Here is a 10,118-nt window from a genome sequence, read left to right as displayed (position 1 = left end):
CGCGCGCGCGTGTGTGTGTGCGGTTGTGTGCCTATGTGCTGCCTGCATGTGTGCTGCTGCTGCTGCATGTGTGTGTGTATGTGTGTGTGCTGCGTGAAGTGTGTGTTGCTGCGTGTGTGTGCGCGTGCATGTGTGTTGCTGCTTGTGTGTGTGTGTGCGCACGCGCGCGCGTGTTGTTGCGTGTGTGTGCGCGTGCGTTGTGTGTTCGTGCATGTGTATGTGTTGCTGCGTGTGTGCTCCTGCCCTCGCACTGATGTTACGTGTGCGCGCTATTGCCCCCCACACACATACCACATGAGGGGCAAAAGAGTCTTTTCAGGTGTCATTTAGGCTCAAAATGGACAAAAATGTCATATAGGAAATAAAATTTAGAACTTGTGTCAAATAGGGAAGAAAAACTTTTCCAGTGTCAAATAAGGAAGCAGATTTTAAGATAGTGTCAAATAAGGAGTTTTCTCTAAAAAATTGTCCTATTTGATGTAGATTTGGGTATAAGCTTCTCACAAATCAGAGCTTCTCAGAACAAGTCTCATGGTTCCGGTAGGGAACGTGTCACCTTTGTGGATGAAACGATATTCGTTGCCTATTCTTGGTTTCAATTTTTTTCTAGTGTCAACATAGAACAACAGGAGTGTTGGGTTAAATTTGTAAATTTTCGGGGTTCGTTTGGACATTTTTATACATTAACTGCATTTTCTAGGCATTTATGTGCATAATTAAAATTTGAAGTACAAGCACATGCTCCAGTGCATAAAAATGGGTTGAAAAATCAAATGTGTGTCTGTGGTTGCATGCTTAGGTCCCATGCAAGAAATGGGAATGAATGTCAAACACCTCGGCATCGTCGCTTGGCCGCAAACATTGAGATACATAGTTTTAAAATTCTAGTAAATCCAAAACTCGTCTGAAATTCATGAAACTTGGCATGCTATCATGGAACGGCATCAATATTCTATGGTCAAAAAATTGTCCCATTTGGGGTAGGTTTGGGTATCAGCTTCTCCCAAAGAAGAGCTTCTCACAACAAGCGTCATGGTTCTAGTAGGAAACATGTCACCTTTATGGACGGAACGATATTCATTGCCTCTTCTTGTTTTCAAATTTTTTTCTATTGTGAACATAGAACAACATGAGTGTTGTCTTAAATTTTGGAATTTTTGGGGGTTTGTTTGGACATTTTTATGCATTAACTGAGTTTTCTATGCATTTATGTGCATAATTCAAATTTGAACTACAGGTACATGCTCCAGTGCATATAAATGGGTTGAAAAATCAAATGTGTGTCCTTGGTTTGATGCTTAGGTCCCATGCAAGAAATGGGAATGAATGTCAAATACCTTAGCACCGTCGCTTGGCCACAAACATTGAGATACATGGTTTCAAAATTCTAGTAATCCAAAACTCGTCTGAATTTCATGAAACTTGGCATGCTATCATGGAATGGCACCCAGCATGTTGTGGTATTTTTTGTGTCCAATTTGAGAGAAGGCGCACTCAAATCAACAACCAACAAAAGCATTTTGAAACAAATAGCTGCCACATTATCATCTCAACGTTTGTATATTATAAATCATGGATGTTCTGTTAACCATTCACGTGACGTAACGCGTCACACTTTGATGTCTCAGAGGTGTCGTGTGGACAGCTGCTTGAGTAGACGGGAGGCGTGCGAGCGCAGTCCACTGCGCAGGCTGACCGGGAGGCGTACAAGCTGTCCTCCAATGCGCAGGCTCACCGGGAAGCGTGCGAGATGTACGCAGTGGAGGCTCACTTGGAAATGAGCCCTTTGACTTCCATGGCCGCACGCCTTGCTCGCATCCTCTTCATTAATGGCACCCGAGCCGATGTTTAATACGGGCGGCCTTACTGTTGATACGTCCATTTTGCATCATGTTTACCTACTGTTATTATGGTTTTTTTAATGTATAATAATGCTTTTCGCAGTATTTCTAATGTCTTTTCTCTCATAATATGCAAGGTACACACAAATAGGGAGAATACCGGCAGTTGGAATTCTGGACCTGAAAAAGCTATGTCACGCTATCTATTCTGCACAACTCCAAATGAGCTGAAACTTTACAGGGAATTTTTATGGAATATATAAGAAATATTAGAGCCAATAAGTACCATACGGGGCCCACCAGGTGGGCACGACCCACCTGGGCGCGCCAGGGAGCCCAAGCGCGCCCTGGTGGGATGTGCCCTCGTCGGCCCGCCTCTGGTACCCCTCTTTTGGTATATAATTCATTTTGACCTAAAAATAAGGAGAGGACTTTCGGGACAAAGCGCCGCAGTCTCGAGGCGGAACTTGGGCAGGAGCACTTTTGCCCTCTGATGGAGCGATTCCGCTGGGGGAACTTTTGTCCCGAAGGGGGAAATCATCATCATCATCATCACCAACAACTCTCCCATATTGGGGAGGGCAATCTCCATCAACATCTTCAACAACACCATCTCCTCTCAAACCCTAGCTCATCTCTTGTGTTCAATTTTTGTACCGGAATTATCTAGTGAGGTGTGAGGCATAGATACCTCCAAAGATAGGACCCCTTGAACGGTTTAAACTCGACCGTCGAGAAACCATGGCGCCCAAACTAAAAGTTTTATCACGAAGTAAAGCATGGCGCAAAATAGAGAGGTCAGGGCACTAAGGCCTCCACTCTCTCCACGACCAATTAAACATCTCCCAACAAATAATGAGTAATAGCGTAAAATAGGGAAATGCAAACCAGCCACTCTCGCCTCCGACACTCCTCTCCTTTCCCCTACGGTAACTTCCTCAATAAAATCTTCCACATCTCTAGGACGTGGTTCGTTGACGCTGCCCTCATAAGGTAATTTGCAAACCTCACAAAAGACATAATGCGTCATCTCCTTATGCTCATCATATAAATAAAACTCTACCATGGGTGGTGATTTCCTAGCATGAAAGTAAAAATTTTGCATGAAGGTATTAGTGAGTAGGAGGTATTGATCACACTTATCATGGAGGAAGTCGGTGATACCTGCGTTCTTAGCCAAATAATAGAAATCCTCATAAATTCCGGCCGCCTCCAAGAATGCATCACTTGGCCATTCACACGACTGAACCTCTGCGGTGCGAGGAAGGTTGGACTTGGGCTTCTCTTGGTGGTTCAAGGTCTGGCTCACGTATCACGAGCCTTGGGGCTTGCTTCCTTGAGGAACCACCTTGGTATATTTTCCTAAACATTTTTCTTCCTCTGAAAAATTTCTGAAATTTTTAGTAACTCAAAATAAAAGTGAACCAAACTCAACCAGATTGATAGCAACTACTCCTACAAGTGTCTAGAGGCTATATCATGCATCAAAACTACTTTGGACCATATAAATTTGACATGCAAGGTCAAGAACAAGGTCACCACAACAGCAAAAATTTACAATAAATAAAGCACTAGAACAAAAAGTAATTAGACCATTGGAGGAGTCACATATTGAAGAACAATCCCCCTAAGCAGTTTTGCAAATGGAGCGTTGCACAAGGAGATCAAAAATGGCAACATGATGAGCTAGAACATGGGTTTCAGCAACGGGATGATTGTTTCTAGAGGAAGACGAAATGGATGGGTGCTGGAATAACCGAGGGGGGCCCACATGGGATCCACAAGGCAAGGGGGCGCCCAGGGGGTAGGGCGCGCCCTACACCCTTGTGGTCCACTGGTGCAGCCCCCTGGTGTGTTCTCGATGCAAAAAATTCTTATAAATTCTATAAAAAATCATACTAAAATTTCAGGGCATTTGGAGAACTTTTATTTTCGGGACATTTTTCTATTGCATGGATAATTTAGAAAACAGACGGATAATACTATTTTTGCTTTATTTAATCCAAATAACAGAAAGTAAAAGGTGGGTACAAAAAGATGTGATTTCTAAATTCATCCATCTCATGCTTATCAAAAGGAATCCATTAACAAGGTTGATCAAGTCTTATTAACAAACTTCTTTCGAATAACATGAAACCGGAGAATTTTTCGAATAACACTAGGTTACCTCAACAGGGATATGCATGTCCCCAACAATAAGAATATCATATTTCTTTTTGACAGTAGGGAGAGGGAATTCAAAACCTCCAATATTAATAGTTGAATTTTTTTCCAATATAATTGATACTATGAACTTGAGGTAGTTTCTTCGGAAAGTGTACCATATGCTAATTACCATTAACATGAAAAGTGACATTACCTTTGTTGCAATCAATAAAAGCCCCTGCAGTATTCAAAAAGGGTCTTCCAAGGATGATCGACATACTGTCATCCTCTGGAATATGAAGAATAACAAAGTCCGTTAAGATAGTAACATTTGCAACCACAATAGGTACATCCTCACAAATACTGATGGGTATAGCAGTTGATTTATCAGCCATTTGCAAAGAGATTTCAGTAGGTTTCAACTTATTCGATTCAAGTCTACGATATAAAGAGAAAGGCATAACACTAACACCGGCTCCAAGATAACATAAAGCAGTTTTAACATAGTTTCTTTTAATGGAGCATGGTATAGTTGGTATTCCTGGATCTCCTAGTTTCTTTGGTATTCCACCCTTAAAAGTATAATTAGCAAGCACGGTGGAAATTCAGCCTCTGGTATCTTTCTTTTATTTGTAACAATATCTTTCATATACTTAGCATACAAAGACATTTTCAAAATATCAGTCAAACGCATACGCAAAAAGACAGGTCTAAGCATTTCTACAAAGCGCTCAAAATCTTCATCATCCTTTTTCGTGGATGATTTAGGAGGAAAGGGCATGGGTTTATGAACCCATGGCTCTCTTTTTCTACCATGTTTTCTAGCAATGAAGTCTCTCTTATCATAATGTTGATTCTTTGATTGTGGGTTATCAAGATCAACAACAGGTTCTACCTCCACATCATTATCATTACTAGGTTGAGCATCAACATGAAAATCATCATTAACATTAGCACTAGGTTCATGTTCATCACCAGATTGTGTCTCAGCATCAGAAATAGAAATATCATTGGGATTCTTAGGTATGTCAATAACAGGTTCACTAGAAGCATGCAAAGTCCTATCAGTTTTCCTTTTCCTTTTATTACTAGGAGTAGGTGCATCAGCATTAATTCTCTGAGAATTTTGCTCAAGTCTTTTAGGATGACCCTCGGGATACAAAGGTTCCTGGGTCATTTTACCACCTCTAGTCATAACCCTAACATCATTATCATTGTTCTTACTATTCAACTCATTGAGCAAATCATCATGTGCCTTAAGTACTTGTTCTACTTGAGTTTTAACCATGGAAGCATGCGTACTAATAATCTTAAGATCACTAACAGTTCTACTCATATAATCACCCAAGCTGTCGAGCATGTAAGCATTATGTTTCAATTGTCTAATAACATAAGCATTGAAGTTTTCTTATTTAACAATGAAATTATCAAACTCATCCAAGCATTGACTAGCAGACTTATTATGAGGAATATCACCTTCATCAAATCTATAGAGAGAATTTACTCTACTATCTATGTCGGGTTATCAAGACCATATATTTCTTCAATAGGTAGTAAATTCTTAACGTCTTCAGCTTTAATACCTTTTTCTTTCATAGATTTTTCTTTGCCTCTTGCATATCTTTAGGATAGAGAAATAGAATACCTCTTTTCTTCGGAGTTGGTTTAGGAAGAGTCCAATCATTATCATTACTCAATATATTATTCAATAGCAATTCAGCTTGCTCAACAGTTTGTTCCCTGAAAAAACAACCAGCACAACTATCTAGGTGGTCCCTAGAAGCATCGGTTAGTCCATTATAAAAGATATCAAGTATTTCCTTTTTCTTGAGAGGATGACCAGGCAAAGCATTAAGTAATTGGAGAAGCCTCCCCCAAGCTTTTGGGAGACTCTCTTCTTCAATTTGCACAAAGTTAAATATTTCCTTTAAAGCAGCTTGTTTCTTATGAGCAGGGAAATATTTTTCAGAGAAGTAGTAAATCTTATCCCGGGGACTACGCACACAACCAGGAGCAAGAGAATTAAACCATAACTTAGCATCACCCTTTAACGAGAAAGGAAACAACTTAAGAATATAGTAATAGCGAATTTTTTCCTCATGAACAAATAGGGTGGCTATATCATTCAATTTAGTAAGATGTGCCACAACAGTTTCAGATTCAGAACCATAGAAATGATCAGATTCAACCAAAGTAATTAACTCAGGATCGACCGAGAATTCATAATCCTTATCAGTAATAAAGATAGGTGAAGTAGCAAACTTAGGATCATATTGCATTCTAGCATTCAAAGAATTTTCTTTCCACTTGCATAATAATTTCTTAAGATCATCTCTATCCTTAAAAGTAAGAAAGTCCCTAGCAACCTCTCCATCCATAACATAACCCTCAGGCATAACAAGAAGTTCATATCTAGGGGAGCTAGTCTTATCAGGTGTTTCAAAGTTTTTGGTTTCAGAAATATCATCATCTTCAGCATAATCAAAAGTTCTAACTCTAGCAAGATGTTCATCATGTAATTCACCCAGTGGGACAGTTTTATCAAGCAAAGTAGTAGCATCATAAGCATCATTCATAGAAGAAGTAGCATTATCAATAACATGCGACATATCAAAATCAATAGGAGATGCAGATGTCGCAAGCTTACTCAAAACAGAAGGTGAATTAAGTGGAGAGCTAGATGGCAGTTCCTTACCTCCCCTTGTAGTAGAGGGATAAATCTTGGTTCTAGTATCTTTCAAATTCATCATAGTGATCAACAGATATAAATCCCAAGTGACTCAGAGAATAGAGCTATGCTCCCCGGCAACGGCGCCAGAAAAAGGTCTTGATAACCAACAAGTATAGGGGACTGCAATAGTTTTCGAGGGTAGAGTATTCAACCCAAATTTATTAATTCGACACAAGGGGAGCCAAAGAATATTCTCAAGTATTAGCAGCTGAGTTGTCAATTCAACCACACCTAAAAGACTTAATATCTGCAGCAAAGTAGTATGGAAGTAACGGTAACAGAGGCAAAAGTGACAATAGCAATTTTGTAGCAATTGTAACAGTGGCAACGACAAAGTAACGTAGCAAAGATCAATATGTGGAAAGCTCGTAGGCAATGGATCAATGATGGATAATTATGTCGGATGGCATTCATCATGCAACAGTTATAACCTAGGGTGACATAGAATTAGCTCCAATTCATCAATATAATGTAGGCATGTATTCCGAATATAGTCATATGTGCTTATGGAAAAGAACTTGCATGACATCTTTTGTTACCCTCCCGTGGCAGCGGGGTCCTAATGGAAACTAAGCGAGATTAAGGCCTCCTTTTAATAAAGAACCGGACCAAAGCATTAGCACTTAGTGAATACATGAACTCCTCAAACTATGGTAATCACCGGAAAGAATCCCAATTATTGTCACCTTGGAGTATGCGGATCATAACTCGTAATAGGTGTCTACAAGTTGCAAGATAGGATCAAGAACACAAATATATTCATGAAAACATAATAGGTTCAGATTTGAAATCATGGCACTCGTGCCCTAATGACAAGCATTAAGCATAGCAAAGTCATAGCAACATCAATCTCAGAACATAGTGGATACTAGGGATCAAACCCTAACAAACCTAACTCGATTACATGATAAATCTCATCCAACCCATCACCGTCCAACAAGCCTATGATGTAATTACTCACGCACGGCGGTGAGCATCATGAAATTGGTGATGGAGGAAGGTTGGTGATGATGATGGCAACGGATTCCCCTCTCCGGAGGCCCGAACGGACTCCTGATCTGCCCTCCCGATGAAGAACATGAGGTGGCGGCGGCTCCGTATCGTAAAACGCGATGAATCCTTCTCTTTCATTTTTTTCTCCCCGACAGTGAATATATGGAGTTGGAGTTGAGGTCAGTGAGGTCCAGGGGACCCACAAGGCAGGGGTGTGCCCTTCACCCTTGTGGACAGCAGGTGGGTCCACACTGGTTGATTCTTTCGCCAGTATTTTTTATATATTCCAAAAATATTTTCCATGAATTTTCAGGTCATTCCGAGAACTTTTATTTCTGCACGAAAATAACACCAAGGCAATTCTGCTGAAAACAGCGTCAGTCTGGGTTAGTTCCATTCAAATCATGCAAATTAAAGTCCAAAATAAGGTCAAAAGAGTTCGGAAAAGTAGATACGGTGGAGACGTATCAGCAGCCATTTCCTTCTTTGGAAGGACTACTTTGAGACACCTAACCAACTCTTCAAACATCACCAATTTCGGCGCCGTATCTGTATGGCTAGGCATGTTTTGAACAGTATTCAGAGGGGGTGGCCAGATACGGTAAGTATTTCGAGCGCAAAAAGGATGCCCTTGGAAAGATTGGCGTCTCCTCTTATCAGAAATGCACTGCAGCTATCCGGATGCTTGCATATGAAGTTTCCGGTGATCTCATTGATGACTACGTCTGTATGAGCGAGTCTACGTGCCTAGACTCCATGTATAGGTTCTGCAAGGCTGTGATTGCAGTGTTTCACCTTGAGTACGTGAGAGAGCCAAATACTGAAGATACAACCCGCTTGTTGGCGATGAATGCGTATAGGGGCTTCCCGGGGATGCTTGGTAGTATAGATTGTAGGCACTGGGAGTGGAAGAACTGCCTTTCTGCTCAGCAGGGGCAGTATAGGGGCCATGTTAAAGCTTTCACCGTCATACTTGAGGCTATGATTTCACAAGATCTCTAGATTTGGCACTCTTTCCTCGGCATGGCCAGATCTCACAATGATATCAACGTGCTTCAACGGTCTCCGGTATTTGCCAGGCTTGCCGAAGGCAACTGCCCGTCAGTGAATGTTAACATCAATGGCCATAACTATAGCAAATGATACTACCTAGTTGACGGTATCTATCCCTAGTGGATTACTATTGTGAAGACAATCTCCAACCCTGTAGGAGAGAAGAGGAGGAGCTTTGCACAAGAGCAAGAGTGCTAGGAAGAATGTGGAGCATGCCTTTGGTATTCTGCAATCTTGATGGAGCATCGTTCAGTATCATGCTAGAACTTGAGGCACCAACAAGTTGTGGGAGGTAACGGCTGCTTGTGTGATCACGCAGAATATGATCATAGAGGATGAGCGTTCGGAACGTATCTACGACCAAGGGTTTCAGTTCCAGAGTGACAATGTTGTGCCTGAGTATGAAGGAGCGGCAACATTTACACAGTTCATCCAATTTCATCATCAAATGCATCACATTCAGCTGTAAAATGATTTGTTGAGTATATGTGGGCTCACACTGACAACCAGTATATGTATCTTTTTCTAATATGCATTTGAGACACTTTATTATTTATTTGGCTTGTAAGCTATTACATATTTATTTGGCTTGTGAACTATGATATATTTGGTTGCTTATGAAATTATGTAAAATGTTTGAAAAACCACAGCAAGCCGTCCGCGAGGGCTAAAATAGGTCCACGCATTGGTCGCACTATCGGTAAAAATAAAAGGCGGACGGCGACCGGATGGCCGATCTAAATGGACAAAAAATAAACAAAAGTCTGCGCGTTCGAGTTGCTCTAATCATTTTGTACCTTGCTCGAAAACCAAAAGTGTAAATCCCGTTCCACCGATCAAGCGGCCGAAACATTTCGATCGCCCGCGCTCAAATTCGACCGGGTTTTGGCCGCGCAAGAGCCTCAGCATACGTATCCGTAAGTAGGGCCCGGTTTCAGCGACCCACTCTGCACCCAAAAAGGAGGTGCCCTACCACCACTACTTCCCACTGGCTATAAACCCAGCCCGCCCTTGTCCCCGGCCAGACAAAGCTGCCTCTGTCACTCGCTCGCTCTCGCCGGAGAAAGTTTTTGCTACCTCGCCGCTTCCACCCACGCCTCTTCTCCGGCCATGGCCGTCACCGCCAGCAAACTTAGGGCGGACGCGCCGCAGTACGTCTACCACGGCAACCTCCAGCTTCCTCCACTCCCGCCTCCTTGCCACAAGACGGCCATGGGCGGCCCCCTCCCTCCACCCCCGTCTCCTCATCACGAGACGGCGATGGGCGGCCCCCAGTACAGCGCCGCGGCCTGCTCGATGACTTTCCCGGTCTTCGCCAGCTACCCGCCCCCGCCCCCGCCCCCGCCATACGTTCC

The sequence above is a fragment of the Triticum dicoccoides genome, chromosome 6A, assembly GCF_002162155.2.
Source record: "Triticum dicoccoides isolate Atlit2015 ecotype Zavitan chromosome 6A, WEW_v2.0, whole genome shotgun sequence".
NCBI classification, from domain to species: Eukaryota; Viridiplantae; Streptophyta; class Magnoliopsida; order Poales; family Poaceae; genus Triticum; species Triticum dicoccoides.
The sequence above is the reverse complement of the archived record's forward strand: the minus strand, read 5'-3'. Positions refer to the sequence as shown.